Here is a 19,109-nt window from a genome sequence, read left to right on the forward strand (position 1 = left end):
ACGTATCCTTTATACGACGACGCTATTTTGTGCCGAGTTTTGAAACTGGGTTTCCGTGTCGGCGGCTTTCCGGTGCGTACACGACGTGGGCGTGGCTGTGCTTGTCTATATAAAAGATTTTTAGCTAACTTGGGCCTATATATAGAATTTAAAAGAAAAAGAGCGTATAGGCTACGCGCGTAGAATTGGTCCAGTATTTTTATGGGTAGTGTACAGCACGTCGGGATATGTTCTCCAATTCGCCAATCCGGGTGATTGACGAAGGTTGCTCACACTAGCGAAAGATCTTGAATACAGAAGTTGCAGCACTCGTTCCGAAACTACGGAATCTTTCTTATATGGGAAGGTAACTGCCGATCCGCCAAGATGGACGATCATCAAAGATTGCTTTAACTTTGCTCTAATGTGAATTTGGCTAAGTACCTTTCAATTATGCTAGTCTTCTTGAAGTGTGATATTGTTGGAGTGCTACTGATGTTTGTTGCGTATTATTAAAAGTTTTTTTATAACTTTCTTTACGCATGTTAGCGACTTAAAATCGGCTGTTTCTAAATTTACGTTTTCCGTTTCATACTTTCAAATCTCATTTACTGGATTTCATAGTATGAAATGGAAGTATTAAATGAATGCATGCAAGTATGAAAGTATGAAATCTCATTTACTCCTCTGCCTAATGTGCTGTGTTCATCTCTCCTCCCTCTCTATCTTTATCTCCCCCATCCCCCTCCAATGCACAGGGTAGCAAACCGGCTGCCTATAGACTGGTTAACTTCCCTGCCGTTGTTTTCCTCCTCCTTCATTTTCTCCCGATTAATACACTGGGCACGTAGCATGTAGACAGGATAATCGCAGGTCATTAAGGGTAAGTGATTGGACTATAAGGGGAGGTGAGTGCGTGAGGGGGAGACAGAAAACTATAGGTGGGCAGGTGAAATTAAGAAGACGTTGTAGCAGAAAGCACAGGACCTGCTTGACTAGTGGAACATGGGAGAGGCCTTTATAGCCCTGCAGCGGGCGTAGTCAGGCTGCTTCTGATGATCATGAATACGATGATATTTGCTGAAGTAATGTTCCTTAATGCGATTACATTTCGATTATGCAAGATAGTAGGTTGAAAAGCACTTAGTGCTCAACTTTCGCATACGAATTTAATGTTTCATGTCAGTTGGCGTTGCTGTTCTGTTGAATTATGTTCTATAAGGCAATAAAGTTCATATCCCTTTGTTGTGCGCATAATCGGCTCGCTGTGGCCGAATCGGTGAATGGAGCAAGAGCCTCTGTAAGGCCATGGTGCTTCCTTTGGCCACCTTTTTGTAAAGTTACAGAAAGACTAAGGCCTTTTATTTTTAAAATGGTGACTCTAATACAAAAATATTTGATAAAAATGTTGTAACGCTAGTTCAGCAACATCACATTATTTTTTTACTGTGCTGCAAATTTTTCGAGAAGGGTGCAAAATATTGTTATTAAATTTAAAACGACATGATAACAGTGTACCGAACAAGAACAAGCATAAAGAGAATAGTGTAAACTGGTGGTATGACTAGGGATCATCGTTAAACTGAGGAGGAAGGTGGCGCTTTCACAATGGACTTCGCGGCTCATTATGATCGCGCCGGACAATATCATCAACTGCCTGAATGCTCACTTGTCTTCATAGCAACATCACAATACACAATCAACGTATATGGTGGCCGATTACAGACAACAGCGTAGTTAATATTTAAAATTTCATATTAGCATCTCATGTGGCCAGACGTCCTTGTTTTCAACGTGAACTAAACTTGCATCCCCTGCGGGCGCCCACGCGCCTGCAACGTGACACTGGCGTGATTATATTGAATGATAATATGTTTTATTGTTCTCGTTATGATATTCTTCGGAGCTGTCGCTAATGTGCGTGTGTGGGACGGAAACTTAAATTGCATACACCGATGCAAAGCCACATGAACGTGCTCGAAAATGAGACCGACCCGTCTACCAGCCAACATTCCCACTGTTGGTAGGTTCTATAGCAATTCCCTATTGAAATTTTAGGGGAGAGAGACCGTTTCAATATTCCGTTCCTCCGAGTTGCTCTTTTATGAGCACCACTCACAATGACACCGGCATGTGGGTGAATTCGCCTGGGGAAAGCTGGCCTTGCAAGCGGCTTCTCTTCGCGACTGAGCTGATAAGAAGGGTGCACATGGTATACGTGCATATGCAGATAACGGCACTGATATACAACGCGGCATGCCTTCGGCAACGCTCCTCACACACGGAGCGTGTCGGGAGGAAATGTCCTTCGAACCCGCGACGTCCGTATCTATACTTCCCTCTGTGCTATGCGGGTGGGTGGAGGAACCGCCCATGCTGGCGGTAAACAAGTTCACGTGGAAGATTGCACAGCGGGAAACGGAAAGTGAAGTCGCACGAGGCAAAAATAGGAAAACAGCCACACAAAGGCGCCCGAGAACACTGCCGAACAAAGATTTTAACGGACCACGTAGTAACGACGTGTACGATTAAAACCTGCTGATTGACGTGCCAAAACCACGGTATGATTGCGGGCGACGCCGTATATTGAAGGGCTTCGGAAATTTCGACCATCTTGTGTTTTTATATTGAAATAGAAAATAAACGAAGGAGTTTCTGTCACCGTTACTTGGCGACGGCTACCCCTTTTCCACTTGATTGGTACAAATAAAAAATAATAAAAAACAGTAGCACATATAAATATATACAGTCCTACATGGGTGAGAGCAAAAGTTCCCCTATGGGCAGAACAAACACGTAGACGCCACGCTCACTTAACTTTTGTCCGCTCCGTCACAAATCTTTGCTTCTTAGAAGAAGTGTTCCATCACCTTCATTGCTTTGCCATTTGTTTTGGATGGCCATGGACCTAGTATTTTATTCAACGCAAATGGCTACTCGGGATCTAACTTATGCAGTTCCTGTTCTAGTCGCTTTCGGTGTGTGTCGTGTCTCGGACAGTCGAGCAAGAGCCGACAGATATCCTCGTCGTCGTGGCTGCATGAACATGCTGACGATGTTGCACGATGAATACGAAGTATCAATTGCTTTGTGTAAGTAGTTCCGAGTCGTAGGTGATGTATGAGTGTGTCGGGACGTCTTGGGAGGTCACGGTCTAATTAGTAGTGAAGATTAGAATCAACAGAATACAGGATCGATTCCTTTTTGTCTGTGAACCAGGTAGACAGGCATAATTCACGTTTTGTTGTTCTTAAAATTCTATTTACATCATATTGAGATACCGGAATGAGGCACGTTCTCGTAGAATTGGGAGCGGTTTTCGCCAACTCATCCGCCATTTCATTTCCCTTAATTTTGCAGTGACTGGGAACCCACTGAAATGTCACTCGATGATTCGACTTCGGAGCTTCTGAAAGCTCTTTTAGTATAGCGTGTGCTATACGCACATCGCTGTGTCTTGAAGTGGCATTTTCCACACATGCGAGTGCTGCCAGAGAGTCTGTAATTGCCACCCATGTTCTTGGTGTCCTTGACAGCTTATGCATGTCGTGGTTGGGCCGCCATCTGGTGTGCAACATGCACTGACATTGCCCAGCACACCTACCTCGGTAGTTTTCGCCTTCATCGAAACGCGACTGTCCCAGCCCTGAATGAAGCATTCACAACTTATTCAGCACACACTAAACAAAAATGACCTGAAATAACCTCAAAAACTGGGTAAACGATTTGTCCTCTAGCGCACTACCTTTCCTGGGTTTTTTTTACCACCTACTACCGAGGTAAAAATTTACTCTCATGCTAACTGAGTTTTTGAACGTAGGGAGAGTAGTAAATATTTACCCCAGTGAGGTTTTCAGCGAGTATAGAGAGAGTAAATTTTTACTACCTTCACAAGGTTTTTGAGGTGATTACTGGGAGTTATTTCTGGTGGTAAAAAAAAATTGACGGGTGCATTCGCCCAGAGACGACAAATTTATTGAATAGCAGAATTGATTGAATTTATTGAACGGCAGAATTGGTGACACATAGATCCACATACAGACAAGCACGCACACACAACAAATGCAGGATAATACACCACTAGAACAGACCGCACGCGTTGCTCGACTACACTTCTACAATCCGGTATATATATAGGCACGACTTTTTGACCGGCCATGTAGTACCGGTAGGAGAGCTCTTTTTTTGCATCGATTAACAACAACGCTTGAAGGTGCAAGCGTAAGCTTCAGGTGGGCTGCAGGGCACTAAATGTCACACCGACCTTTTATTATAAATCTACACGATCTCACCTTTTTGATTATTCAATAATTGCTTGGCACAGCGGGCTCTTTGCCCCACCCGTGTTAGCACTGCTCATGCACAAGTCCATCATATATACCTAAGTACGCACAAAGCATCGTAGCTCAATGATTTTTATTCGGCGACGGTGCACAAACACAGTAGCAGCACGTATTCATCACAACGGGCGTAGAAGAGCGGTCCACGCCTGCATACAAGCTGCTTACCGACGGCGTTCTAGGCCTTTTCGAGGAGCACGGCTATCCGATGAAACACAGCTGGCGATCACAGAACACATATCCTGTGCGAATTTCGTCGTCATTTCAGACACAGATGAACACGTGACCGCTATCTTGCGGAGACGGGGCGGTGTATGCATACTTCCAACGAAAGACCACCATTCGGGCAGGTCCGGGTTTTCTTCGTGCTCACCGGCCGCCGCTTGTTGGTTCCGTCTGCCTCTTATCGGCTTCGTGCTACATGTTTGAGAACAGTTGGTGCATGAGGTGGGCGATTCGGGCAGCACTTTACTCGTGCAGACATCGCCTACTGTGGAACAAAATATATATATTTCACCTGCCCCGGCGGCACACTCCCACTGGTCACTGGTGGCCGCGGCTCGGTGCCGACGACAGAGTGAAGCATTGCTTATTGCTTCTCCAGCAGGCAAGCACGGACGATGGCACCAGATTGATTTTGTTACCACTGGCAGATCTGCAGATATCCGCGAACTGAAGATATCCACGACGTGCAGGTTCGGAGGCGCTCGGAAGAGCACGGTCGCTCGATGATCTAGGAAACACGTGAGATCCATCAGCCCAACCAGACACACAGATACTGAGCTTCTTGCACTGTCTGTCTCCAAAGCCACCGCCGAGCGAAAGCAACAATTTGCGAAAATATGCAGGACAACTTTCAACAGCAGGTTTTCTTTCTTTTTTTTTTTCTCTTTTGAGAGCCCCCCCCCCCCCCCGTCTTTTTTTTCGCTCAAAGAATGCTGTTCTCGCTTGTTGTGCTTATGCTGCCCCCAGTTCCAGTAAAAGTGCGCTGACTCGAGGTCAGTCCAGAGGCACGGCGATGCAAAAAAAAAAAAGAAAACATCTGTGGGCATCGCGCACCTTCAGTATTCACTGAGAGCGTCACAAGGGGGCTATGGGGCAAAAGCTGCCGAAGCAGCTGCACCTTGCAGTCACGTGGTAATAAACTCTGAAACGCAGGTTAAAAATCACGTGATAGAAAACTCCCTAAGTGGTAAAACTGGATTTTGACATCCTTTTACTACTTGCCTGAGAGGTGGTGGTAAAACTATGTCATGTACCATCTTTTACTCCTACGCGAGGTAGTAATTTTAAACGCGAGAGAGTTTTCAGAGGTCATGAGCCGGAAAAACCCCAAACTAGGATAGTTTTTGCTTACAGTGCAGATCCAGCTTATCGGGCAGATTACATCGTAACACGAATATCGCAACTGCAGTTTAATGTGAAGCATCACAACGCAACACGAATACGCAATAACTCGGTGAAATATCTGGTAGGTGACCCTGAAACTTGTATTTCAACAACGTTTACGTTTCCCTAGAGAGGTATTAGACAGTTACAGTGTACCGGGTTTATCGAAATAACGGCCCTACCGTGATAGCGGGATCGAAGTGCGCATGCGCAGATACGTACGATTGCCGTACCACTTACCGTACGCACGCTATTTTTTTCAGATTTAACGTTACCGTGTTAACGTAAACGTACGTAGTGTACGTAAAACGGCGGCGCTTTCTGACGTTCGCTTCGAAGTGATTTTGGCGTAGTTGCTGAAAGATTCACTTTGATTTCAGCAAACGACTGTTTAAAATGGCTTCGCTTGCCTTCAGTCAGCTTCGATGACCAAGTATTAAGGGATAAGCTGGAGTAATTTTTTATTAGCTCCAGTTTCGAACGTCTCTAGGCCTAACTACAAGATCCATGTAAACAAATCGGCAACATAAATGTTTTCGTGTTTGGCGCGTGGTTCATATTTATTTACTTTTATGATTACTAAAATAAACTTGTAACAATGCTTCGCGCGGTGGCATAAGCAAACACTCTCGTTTTCTTTTTCGTATCGCTGTTTTAACTTATTTACCATCCCATAGGTAGTGCCACCGCCCCAGCTGCGGCACGGAAACCACGTAAACGCTATCCCGCTAAACTATACGATGCTGTCCGCAACGAACGTTTGCTGCACGGTAACGCCACTCCCTTAACCTCCGTTATCACGCTAACGGTAAACTATAATTAATTTTTGCTACGGGTTGTTGGTATATAACAGCAAGCTAAAATATGGCAATAAAGGCTAAATAACAGTTATCAACATCTGCACTAACGATTCTCAACGGTGGCAATAGAGTTCTATACTAGCTTTTGAGTGGGTCCAGAAATGGCAGTGGCCACGATGGCCCAGGTTTGTTTTCATCAATCTCTTGCATTAAAATGTAAATAGGCTGACCCAGACCACTCAATCAATGGCCAGGAACTAGCTATGCTGCAAAGGGACCGTGCGACCTATTAGCAACGTTTTGAAGTGAAGTGTAAGTTAATCTGACACAGACCATTGAAGTGAATGGTACAGGTGCTAGCGATACTGTTGGGCGGCCAAGATGTCGTTTCAGCAATGCTTCGCATTACACGGTAAATTAAGCTGACCCAGACCAGCGAATAACCCAGGAAGTATCAATGCCACTGAGAGTCAAGGTCATCTTTCACAAGTGTTTTGCATTGATGCGTAAATTAAGCGTACCCAGATTAGTCAAGTGGATGGTCCGGGAGCTATAGCGATGCGGTTGGAGGCCCACAGGGACTTTCAACAGCATTACATGCTAAATCAAGCTGACCCATACCAATGAATAGCCCAGCAAGTAGCAATGCTGCTGAGGGCCACGGTGATTTTTAACCGGCGTTTTACATTCAATCGTAAATTTAACGGACCTAGACCAGTGAAATGCAAGGTCCTGGAGCCAGTGATGGCTCTGAGGACTGTGGGGACTTTAAGCAACGTTGTACATTGCATGGTAAATCAACTTGACTCAGACCAGTGAATAAATAGCACAGGAAGTAGCAATGCTGCATGTTGAGAGCCAAGGGGATCTTTCGGCAACTTTTTGCACTCAAATGTGATTTAAACATACCCAGACCAGTGTTCTGTATGATCTGGGAACTAGCGATGTTGTTGAGGGCCCAGACCACCTTTCCGCAAAGCTGTGCACTACGTATTCTTATTAAGCCCACCCAGACCAATGAAAACCGCCAGGCCTTCGTGGCATGCGCAGCAGTCACAGCGATAGCGGGAAGGTGGCCTTTCAAAGCCTTTCTTTAGGAACCTTCAACGGAAAAATTTTTGTTTGTCTGTCTGCACATTTGTCTGTTTGTCCGCCCTAACGATACCTCAAACAGCACCAAACAGCCAACCTCATCCGCAGTGCCCTCCAATATTGCTCAAGGTTTACCGTTCATAGTTGTGCGATTGTCAATTAAAAAAACAAATATTGCGTATATCTGAGACGCCATAACATGTCTATGTTTTGTATGTTTGCCTGTATACTAGAAGAGGCACACACAAGTAACTCTAAGGACTGTAGCGTTTAACGCGCTGCGCTGACAGTGCAACGCGATGCTCAAGAATGTGTTTCCAACGCTTTCCTAAGGCGGTGGTGGCACCTGCCCGTCGCTTTGCATTCTACACCTTATCACCTCCGGGACTGGCGCGCACCTTTCTCCGCGGTCGCGCACGCCTTCGTTTTCGAAGATAACTGCCAGATGGCGCTCGTGCCTAACGTGCCTAGAGCGCTTGTTCGCCTCCGTTACACACTCGAGGCACTCTAACGCAGCGCCTTCAAAATACCGTTAACCGATTTTCTTGCGCAGAACATCAAATAAACGTTTTGTTCACTCTTTCCAGACGCAAGACTCGTCTTTCGACGACATTTGCGTGTAACATGTAGATTCGGGCCAATTTTTTTTAAACACTTTTTGAGTGACTGCTACAACATTTGTAGGGCACCCACTACACTAGAAATCATAATTTTTGTGCAGTAGGGAGGCATTCACTATGCGATATCCTTAGTCATTCTTTGAAGAAGCGTGGTACCCGCTTCACACATGCAAGAAATATGGTTGCACGTTTATGATGTTGTGGCTCACGACGATCAAGAATTATGCCTGAAGCTTTAATAATGGGTTCGAGCATTGGATGACCCACTCGTTACGCTATTCGCATTGTGTGACGCCTGGCTGGGCCTTGGTTGTTCCAAAGCGCTTTATTATACTAACGTGCTTCTTTTGAGGGCCCCAAGCCTGGTCAGTTTAGAACAGAGTTTCAAGCACAGGTTTGGCGTAGTGGAAGAAAACTGGGCTGTCACGTGGGAGACTTTGGTTCGAATCTCGTCGTGTCCTTGGTGTTTCTATGTGTGTTTTTTATTATTTTTCCAGATAGTGGTTATGGAAACCGACAGCGGAGGAGGACAGCTACGATGGATGCGACCCTGTGGTCTCAGTTTTCGCTATAATAGCCCAGGAACTAGCAATATTTCTGATGCCCAATGCGATATTTCAGCAACGTTTCGTATTCAAATGTAAGTAAACTGATCCCGGCCAGTGAAGTGAATGGTTTAGGGACACTGCTGAGAACTCAGGTAACTTTGAGAAATGCTGCGTATTATATTGTAATTTAATCTGACCCAGGCCAGTTGGCGGCACAGTAAGCAGTAAAGCTCCTGAGGGCCGAGGTGATCTTTCAAGAACGTTTTGCATTCAAGGGTAAATTAAACGGACATAGACCGGCGTAGTGGAAGGTCCAGCTAGTTGATGGCGACGCTGCAGAGGGCATGCGAGTACCTGTCAGCAATGGAGTACACTACATTGTAAATTAAGCTGACCGAGACCACTGAGACCAGTGAATAGACCAAGAAATAGCAATGCTGCTTATAGGTGAAGGAGGTCGTTCAGTAAATGTTCGCATTCAAATGTAAATAAAGTGATCCCGGCCAGTGAAGTGAATGATCCAAGAGGTAGGGACACGGCTGAGGGCTTAGGTAACTTTTGAGAAATGCTGCGCATTATATTGTAATTTAATCTGACGCAGGCCAGTTGGTGGCACAGTAAGCAGTAATTCAAGAGTAAATAAAACGGACATAGACCGGCGTAGTGGAAGGTGCAGCTAGGAGATGGCGACGCTGCAGAGGGCCGAGAGTACCTGTCAGCAATGGAATACACTACATTGTAAATTAAGCTGACCGAGACCACTGAGACCAGTGAATAGACCAAGAAATAGCAATGCTGCTTATAGGTGAAGGAGGTCGTTCAGTAAATGTTCGCATTCAAATGTAAATAAAGTGATCCCGGCCAGTGAAGTGAATGATCCAAGAGGTAGGGACACGGCTGAGGGCTTGGGTAACTTTTGAGAAATACTGCGCATTATATTGTAATTTAATCTGACGCAGGCCAGTTGGTGGCACAGTAAGCAGTAATTCAAGAGTAAATAAAACGGACATAGACCGGCGTAGTGGAAGGTGCAGCTAGGAGATGGCGACGCTGCAGAGGGCCGAGAGTACCTGTCAGCAATGGTGTGCACTACATTGTAAATTAAGCTGACCGAGACCACTGAGACAAAGAAATAGCAATGCTGCTTATAGGTGAAGGAGGTCTTTCAGCAAAGGTTCGCATTCAAATGTAAATAAACTGATCCCGGCCAGTGAAGTGAATGGTCCAAGAGGTAGGGACACTGCTGAGGGCTCAGGCAACTTTTGAGAAATGCTGCGCATTATATTGTAATTTAATCTGACCCAGGCCAGTTGGCGGCACAGTAAGCAGTAATGCTCCTGAGGGCCGAGGTGATCTTTCAGCAACGTTTTGCATTCAAGGGTAAATTAAACGGACATAGGCCAGCGTAGTGGAAGGTGCAGCTAGGAGATGGCGACGCTGCAGAGGGCATGCGAGTACCTGTCAGCAATGGAATACACTACATTGTAAATTAAGCTGACCGAGACCACTGAGACCAGTGAATAGACCAAGAAATAGCAATGCTGCTTATAGGTGAAGGAGGTCGTTCAGTAAATGTTCGCATTCAAATGTAAATAAAGTGATCCCGGCCAGTGAAGTGAATGATCCAAGAGGTAGGGACACGGCTGAGGGCTTGGGTAACTTTTGAGAAATGCTGCGCATTATATTGTAATTTAATCTGACGCAGGCCAGTTGGTGGCACAGTAAGCAGTAATGCTCCTGAGGGCCGAGGTGATCTTTCAGCAACGTTTTGCATTCAAGGGTAAATTAAACGGACATAGACCGGCGTAGTGGAAGGTCCAGCTAGTTGATGGCGACGCTGCAGAGGGCAGAGAGTACCTGTCAGCAATGGAATACACTACATTGTAAATTAAGCTGACCGAGACCACTGAGACCAGTGAATAGACCAAGAAATAGCAATGCTGCTTATAGGTGAAGGAGGTCGTTCAGTAAATGTTCGCATTCAAATGTAAATAAAGTGATCCCGGCCAGTGAAGTGAATGATCCAAGAGGTAGGGACACGGCTGAGGGCTTGGGTAACTTTTGAGAAATGCTGCGCATTATATTGTAATTTAATCTGACGCAGGCCAGTTGGTGGCACAGTAAGCAGTAATGCTCCTGAGGGCCGAGGTGATCTTTCAGCAACGTTTTGCATTCAAGGGTAAATTAAACGGACATAGACCGGCGTAGTGGAAGGTCCAGCTAGTTGATGGCGACGCTGCAGAGGGCAGAGAGTACCTGTCAGCAATGGAATACACTACATTGTAAATTAAGCTGACCGAGACCACTGAGACAAGTGAATAGACCAAGAAATAGCAATCCTGCTTATAGGTGAAGGAGGTCGTTCAGTAAATGTTCGCATTCAAATGTAAATAAAGTGATCCCGGCCAGTGAAGTGAATGATCCAAGAGGTAGGGACACGGCTGAGGGCTTGGGTAACTTTTGAGAAATGCTGCGCATTATATTGTAATTTAATCTGACGCAGGCCAGTTGGTGGCACAGTAAGCAGTAATGCTCCTGAGGGCCGAGGTGATCTTTCAGCAACGTTTTGCATTCAAGGGTAAATTAAACGGACATAGACCGGCGTAGTGGAAGGTCCAGCTAGGAGATGGCGACGCTGCAGAGGGCCGAGAGTACCTGTCAGCAATGGTGTGCACTACATTGTAAATTAAGCTGACCGAGACCACTGAGACCAGTGAATAGACCAAGAAATAGCAATGATGCTTATAGGTGAAGGAGGTCGTTCAGTAAATGTTCGCATTCAAATGTAAATAAAGTGATCCCGGCCAGTGAAGCGAATGATCCAAGAGGTAGGGACACGGCTGAGGGCTTGGGTAACTTTTGAGAAATGCTGCGCATTATATTGTAATTTAATCTGACGCAGGCCAGTTGGTGGCACAGTAAGCAGTAATGCTCCTGAGGGACGAGGTGATCTTTCAGCAACGTTTTCCATTCAAGGGTAAATTAAACGGACATAGACCGGCGTAGTGGAAGGTCCAGCTAGGAGATGGCGACGCTGCACTGGGCCGAGAGTACCTGTCAGCAATGGTGTGCACTACATTGTAAATTAAGCTGACCGAGACCACGTAGACCAGTGAATAGCCCAAGAAATAGCAATGCTGCTTATGGTGAAGGAGATCTTTCAGCTACGTTTCGCATTGATGTGTAGCAGACCAGCGAAGGGAATGGCTCCAGAGCCATCAATGCTACCGAGGGCCAAGGTGACTATTTAGTAACTTTTGACACTAAAATGTAAATACAAAATATCGCAGTATATCCATGGAGTGAATGATGAGTGGGATGAAGCGTCCGTTCGTCCGTCCGTCTCTGCCTGTCGGTCCATCCGTCCGTCCGCCCATCTAGTGAACACTCGTACCGCCATCTGGTATCTTTTCATCATATATTCATGATATACAAGTACAGCTGTCCAGAAGACATTTCGATGACTAAACGAGACGTAGCTACAATACAAACACGAGACGTATACGACCCATGGCCTAAGGAGCTTTGCCCCCAATATGTCCCGCACCGGTGATTGGCCGAGGAAGTGGCAATGCTGCTAAAGTCACAGGTGATTTCTTGGTAATGTTTTTGCAGTAAAGTGGAGATTGAATTCACCGAGCACAGTGAATGGCCCGTGAATTAGCAATGCTGGTCAGAGCCCAGGTGGCCTTTCAACAATGTGCAAATTGAGCCAAAATTTAAAGCGACTCAGACTCAATGCGATCCGCCAAGGAGACTAAAAATGACATTTAACGCCTTTTAATCGTTTTGGCCAAATGTATTGGATATCTTGTGAGCTTTTTTTTTCGGCTACACGCGATTATGCTATTGCTCATTGGCACGTTATGAGCTGGGTTAGTTTAAAACTGGAGCAAAGCAAGTCATAAATGAGAGGTTGATAGTAGGGCAGATAAATCTGTAGATGCATAGACAGATACGTAGAAAGATACATAGATAGATACGTAGACAGACATATATACAAATAGACAGATAGATGGAAAGATAGGTACATTGATGGAAAGACAGATAGATAGATGGAAAGACAGATAGATGGAAAGATAGAAAGATTGAAAGGTAGATAGATCATATATACAAATAGACACATAGATGGAAAGATAGGTACATAGATGGAAAGACAGATAGATAGATGGAAAGATAGATAGATGGATGGAAAGATGGAAAGATTGAAAGATAGATAGATTGAAAGATAGATAGATTGAAAGATAGATAGATTGAAAGATAGAAAATGGAAAGATAGATAGATGGATGGAAAGATAGATAGATGGATGGAAAGATAGATAGATAGATATAGATAGATAGATAATCATGCGGTAACTGCATGCGCGACACAATCTAAATATTGCTATTTATACACATATAATACCCAGGGAGGTTACAATGAGAAATGCGTTGGTTATTTGATTTTAAAAATTTTAGTCGGGAGTACCACGTACAAGTTGCAAGTCTGGGGAGCTGTAAAATGAAAGATGGCCAATTTATATTAATCTTAACTGAATAACAATGGTAGTCGACTTCTACCGACTGTAAAAAAAGACTTGCTTTTCAGAGCCTACATTATTTGTAAATACTAACAAAAATCTGCGTTTCGTTGTTGATAGTTAAAGCTGTATAGTTTCGTTTTTATCTTTCCAATTTTTCAAGTGTGCTTGAAACATTTGTGACAAATTATAAATCTAAGTGGTCCATTTGGTAGGAGGTAACATTTTTCTGCATTCCTAACAAGTGTTGTGAAAATCGGCGAAGTATCTGTTGAGGAAAACAAAACCCCATGTCGATCATACATTTAACAAGACAGCACTTTATTTGCTGTCAAGCTTCCTTGGTAGCGCGGAAAATCATTTAATGCCAACACAAAATCTCATGGTTTCCCTGTCCTTGTGTTCGAGTTGGGATAAAACAAAGAGTGAAAATGCCTTATCTTGTCAGGGAGCTGCGTCACCTTTCGAAGAGATACATTTGTCAAAATGCAAACACTTGCGATATTGGTATCTCGCTTGTGCTGTTTGCACGCGTTCGCACATGCCCATATTTTGGCCGCGCCACTACGTTTCTTTGCACGCCCTACCTTGTGCGTATGCTTACTTAAGCGTGTAGCACGCCTCTTGCCCGCACAGCACGTGGCGCAGCACGTGCCGACGTAAGCATTCACTGATAAAGAGTCCTGCTGAACTATATCCGTTGTCGGTGAAAAAACATTTGCCCCTCAGCCCACGGAAAGGTATCGCGAATATTCGCGCGACGTCAACGTACACGCCCTTTCAACAGCGGAGATCTTTAAGGCCGAGGTTAATCCTGCAGAGCGCAGCCCAGCATTTATGTGCCACAGAAATTGAGCATTCCTTACTATTCAGCTCTGGATTACTAAAACTGAAGCTGTTTATATCAAGCCTTGCCACAGAAATTGAACAAAGCCCCGTTACCTTCCCCTATTGAGTAAAGATGGGTAAATTGTATTTCACTAGCCTAGCAGGTATGTTTCATAGGGATTGTACAAGGTTTACCACCCACCTCTGGTCAACTAAACATAAGGAAGCTGCGGATAATTAGCCTATTTGCTTTGTCCCATAGAGATTGGGCCAGCTCCACCCCTCACCTCTGGCCCACTCAATATGAAGCTGCGTATGACTAGCTTAGTGGGTACGTTCCAGAGTAATTGAACAAGCTCCACCACTAACCTCTGGTACACTAAATATGAGGAAGCTGCGTATAATTAGCCTAGTGGCTATGTTCTATTGTAGTTGGGCCAGCTCCACAACTCACTTCTGGTTCACTAAATATGAGGAAGCTGCATATAATTATACTATCAGGTATGTGCCACAGTAAGTGGGCATGCCCCACTACTCACTTCTGGTCCTCTAACATGAGGAAGTGACATATAGCTATCCTAGAGGGTACATGCCACAGAAATTGGGCAATCTCCACCACTCACCTCTGATCCACTAAATATGAAGAGGCTGCATATAGTTAGCCTAGCAGGTATGTGCCACAAGCTTCACCACTCACCTCTGCTTCACTAACTTTGAAGCAGCTTCGGATAATTAGCATGGCGGGTATATTCCATAATAATATTATAAGCTCCACCACTCACCTCTGGTCCTTTAAATATGAGGAAACTGCGTATAATTAGCCTAGCCGGTATGTGCCACAAGCTCCACCACTCACCTCTGGTCCACTAAATTAAGGCAGTGGTGGATAATTAGCCTGGCGGTATGTTCTGTAGTAATTGGGCAAGATCCACAACTCACTTTTGGTCCACTAAGATAGGAAGTTGCGTATAACTAGCCTAGCAGGTATGTGCCACAAGCTCCACCACTCACCTCTTCTCCACAATTATGAGGAAGCTCGAGATAATTAGCCTAGCTTGGCAAGATCCACCAATCCCTTCTTGCCCACTAAACTAGGGAGTTGCGTATAACTAGCCTAGCAGGTATGTCACAAGCTCCACCACTCCCCTATTCTCTACAATTATGAGGAAGCTCGGGATAATTAGCCTAGTTTGGCAAGATCTACCACTCGCTTCTTGTCCACTAAAATAGGAAGTTGCGTGTAACTAGCCTAGCAGGTATGTGGCACAAGCTCCACCACTCCCCTCTTCTCTACTGTTATGAGGAAGCTCGGGATAATTAGCCTAGTTTGGCAAGATCCACCACTCACTTCTTGTCCACTTATATAGGAATGTGAGTGTAACTAACCTAGCAGATATGTGCCACAATCTCCACCACTAATATGTGGTCCACTTAATATGAGGAAGTTCTGGATAATTAGCCTAGCAGTTATGTTCCATAGTAATTGGGTAAGCACCACAACTCACTTTCGGTCAACCAAAATGGGAAGCTGCATATAACTGGCCGAGCTGGTGTGTGCCACAAGCTCCACCACTCACTTCTTGTCCACTTATATAGGTAGCTGTGTGTAACTAACCTAGCAGATATGTGCCACAATCTCCACCACTAATATGTGGTCCACTTAATATGAGGAAGCTCTGGATAATTAACCTGAGCAGTTATGTTCTATAGTAATTGGGTAAGCTCCACAACTCACTTTCGGTCAACCAAAATGGGAAGCTGCATATAACTATAGCCCAGCTGGTATGTGCCACAAGCTCCACCACTCACCTCTGGTCCACTAAATATGAGGAAGCTGTGGATAATTAGCTTAGCGGGCATGTTCCATAGTAAATGGACAAGCTCCACGAGACACTTCTGGTCCACTAAAATTGGAAGCTGCGTATAACTTACATAGCAGGAATGTGCCGCAGTAGACGGGTAAGCGCCACTACCCGCATCTGGTCCTCTAATATGAAGAATACATATAGCTATAGCCTGTATATATGTGCTACAGAAGTTGGGCGAGCTGCACTGCTCACCTCTGATTTACGAAAGACATAATAATCCCCATCCCCGTTGCTTAACCAATCTTAGTGATGTCAGTTGGGCTGCTTCAGATTTAGAACGAAATTTTTTTGGATGACACCAAGAGGCCACTTGGCCAGTCTTAGCGATGTTGGTTGGGCTGCTTCAGATTTAGAACGAGCATTCTTATGAGATGACACCAACTAATTCAGTAGACCAGAAGTTGTCCGCTGCCCCCACCGCTGGTAACGGGCACTGAGCTCCGCTGGTGCTTGAAAGTTTGTTGCGGACACATGCAGGCTTCATATCGTGGAAGTAATCACACTAACGTGTCTTAGAAGAGGAAAACAACCAGGCGTTACGCAATGTGAATTGCGTAACGAGTCGGTCGTTAAATGCTTTCAGCCCATTACAAAAGGTTCTTCCACAATTAATCATCGCCATCAGCCACAACATGAACAGAGTGCACTTAATGCCTTACACGTGTGTTGCGGGTACCGCGTTTTTCCGAACAATAACGAATAATGGCATAGTGCGTGCATCCGTACCTCACAAAAGTTATCTAGATGTATGGTGTATAGCGGGTATTTTGCGATTGCACTTGTGTATATAACGCCGCTCTTCCAGCTATTGTGACTGTGCTGCGCGTTCTGCCCAGGCCTTGTGTCTTTAACACGATTCGCAACTGGGACTGTGATTCTTGAGATAAACAGATTGCGATTAAGTGTAGCCTTCCGCTGTGCAGGCTCTACGGCGAAATGGCTGCTATCATGGCCTTGAACGTGAAGTCAGCGTTCATCATTTTGTTGTGTCTAACAAATAAATAAATAAATAAATAAATAAATAAATAAACAAACAAACAAACAAACAAACCCTTGTTTCATTCCCGGTTGTTCGTCTTTTCATTGAGAGGGCCTTGGTTCGGCAGACATGAAGAACCCTATAGAGAACACGTGAGGGTTACCTAAAGGCTATATATTGATCAGCTACCAGCTCGTCTGTAAAGGGTTAGGTGCTACGTGACGCAGCAGCGGGCACAATGTGTTCCACACTCGCCCCCCTCGGAATTCGATCCTCCCAGGCTGACACGCGGATGAATAAAATGGGCTAGTTAAGTACCGTGTATATCACAATTGGCACAACATTGGACACGCTTTTGCTGGGTCACCCTTCTCCACCTGCGGCAAGTCGTTTTTCGTATATATTAATTTCCTTTTGTGTATAATACAATAAGTACACCATATATATGTACTAATTTGCCACACCCTCTCCATTATATATATATATATATATATATATATATATATATATATATATATATATATATATATATATATATATATATATATATATATATAGGGAGGGTGCGGCGCCGCGTTAAAATGCCACACGCTGAAAAGCGCACCAGTGGTGAGCGAGGCCTTCAGACGAGCAGGCAGCCCGTTTGGAATAACAGTGCTTGCATGGCCGTGAACGCCAGCGTCGCCAACAGTCTAATTCATGCGCCCGAGCCAGCGAAACGCCAGCGCCAGCAGCAGCAGTAGAGGAACAGTTGGAAAGAGACCATAGAACATAAAATGGATAATCGCTAAACAACTCGGAGGGTCACAAAAAAAAAAGAAAACAAAAGAGGAGATAAATAAAGGACATGACAAAACAGCAGTGAGAGCGAAATGGATAAAAAACAAGGACCAGACCAACAGAAGACAGAGGTAAGATAAGCGCAAGGCTAACAAGGCGAATCAATGCTTCGCACTCCTTATAGCAGTCACTTGTTGGGGCGGAACTTCCTTTAGACGCGTGTGTTTATCCTTAACAATAACTGGCAATACTAGCGGACCACTTCGTGTTCCAGCCATCGCCGTTCTCCAGGCTTTATTCTTGTTCTTTTTGTGGTCGGTATCTTTTCACGAAAACGCCGGGGAGGGGCGCGCCGGTCGCTTTCGTTCAATCTCGTCCGTCGTCGCATCAACATCGGAGACTCCTCCGAAAAACGTAACCGACACTGCCTGCGCTCGGCCTGGGCGGGCTGCTGCGGGAGAGAGCGACGAAAGGCCGGTCCTTTCCGGCGGGCTCAACGTCTGTATTCTAGCAAAGGAATAGGAGAAGAGCCTCGTCTCGCTGCTGTTTTCGATGCGAGGACGGACCGGGCCGAGCGTCTCGACTGTTGCTGAAAGGAGGACGGAGGCGACGCCACCGAGGATGTTGAGAGTGCTGATGGAAACGTGGACAGGCAATAACAACGACACAAGTTGCTGCAGGACCTGAAACACGTACGCAGGAAGAAACGAAGAACGAAATGAGGAAGGAACGAATGGGCAATGAAAACAAAAAAAGCGAAAGAGGAAAAGAAATTCGTACCTCGAGACACGAAGCATAGCGTGGCTTTCGGCACGAGAAAAAGAAGGAAAAGAGACGGCCCCTGCCGCTTTGGTCGCGGCTCGCTTCGATGCGACGAGGGGGTTCTCTTTTCGCGTCGCGTACGGGAGACGTCCGCGTCGTTGCAGACGAGGGCGAGGGAGGTTGTTCTCTGCGTTAGAGGAAGAAAGAACTAAATGCGTTGGAAGGAGGTGAGGGACAACGGAGAGGGCTCCGACGTCCTGCGAGAGGAAATGTCCCTTTAAACGACTCCATTGGCCCTCCGCCTCGTGACGTGGCGTCCGTGGTACGCCTCAGCCGTAGGCGTGGCGTCAGGGTTGCGTCCGATGCCGGGAGGCGGCCCCAGTTAGAGATTGAGCGGCTCGGGCGCCTTATTTACCCAACGGCGCAGCGCGGTGCGGGTGCTGAAAGCGTCCCCGCTCGGAAAAAAAGACGAAAGAGCCCACCATCATGCACCTCGAAAGTGTGCGCGCAGCGCGTGTTCTCACTCGGGTGGTCGGTGTTTGAAACGCGTGTGGTTATTTTTTTTTTGGTGTTCGTGTGTGTGTGTGACGAAAAATAAGGGACG

The 19,109-nt window shown here is 45.5% G+C and overlaps 1 protein-coding gene and 1 long non-coding RNA gene across 2 annotated transcripts in view; one reads left to right on the plus strand and one right to left on the minus strand.

The window, feature by feature from the left end:
• The window catches only part of LOC142766124 (uncharacterized), a 351,486-nt gene that overhangs the window by 42,927 nt on the left and 289,450 nt on the right, over positions 1-19,109 (plus strand). The gene's annotated exons all lie outside the window — the stretch shown is intronic.
• On the minus strand, positions 18,006-19,088 carry LOC142765810 (uncharacterized). Its single transcript, XR_012884404.1, has 2 exons — positions 18,524-19,088; positions 18,006-18,426 (listed from the first exon to the last, which is right to left on the minus strand). It is a non-coding gene; the product is annotated as an uncharacterized LOC142765810 (long non-coding RNA).

Source organism: Rhipicephalus microplus, chromosome 6 (genome assembly GCF_043290135.1).
Source record: "Rhipicephalus microplus isolate Deutch F79 chromosome 6, USDA_Rmic, whole genome shotgun sequence".
NCBI lineage: Eukaryota > Metazoa > Arthropoda > Arachnida > Ixodida > Ixodidae > Rhipicephalus > Rhipicephalus microplus.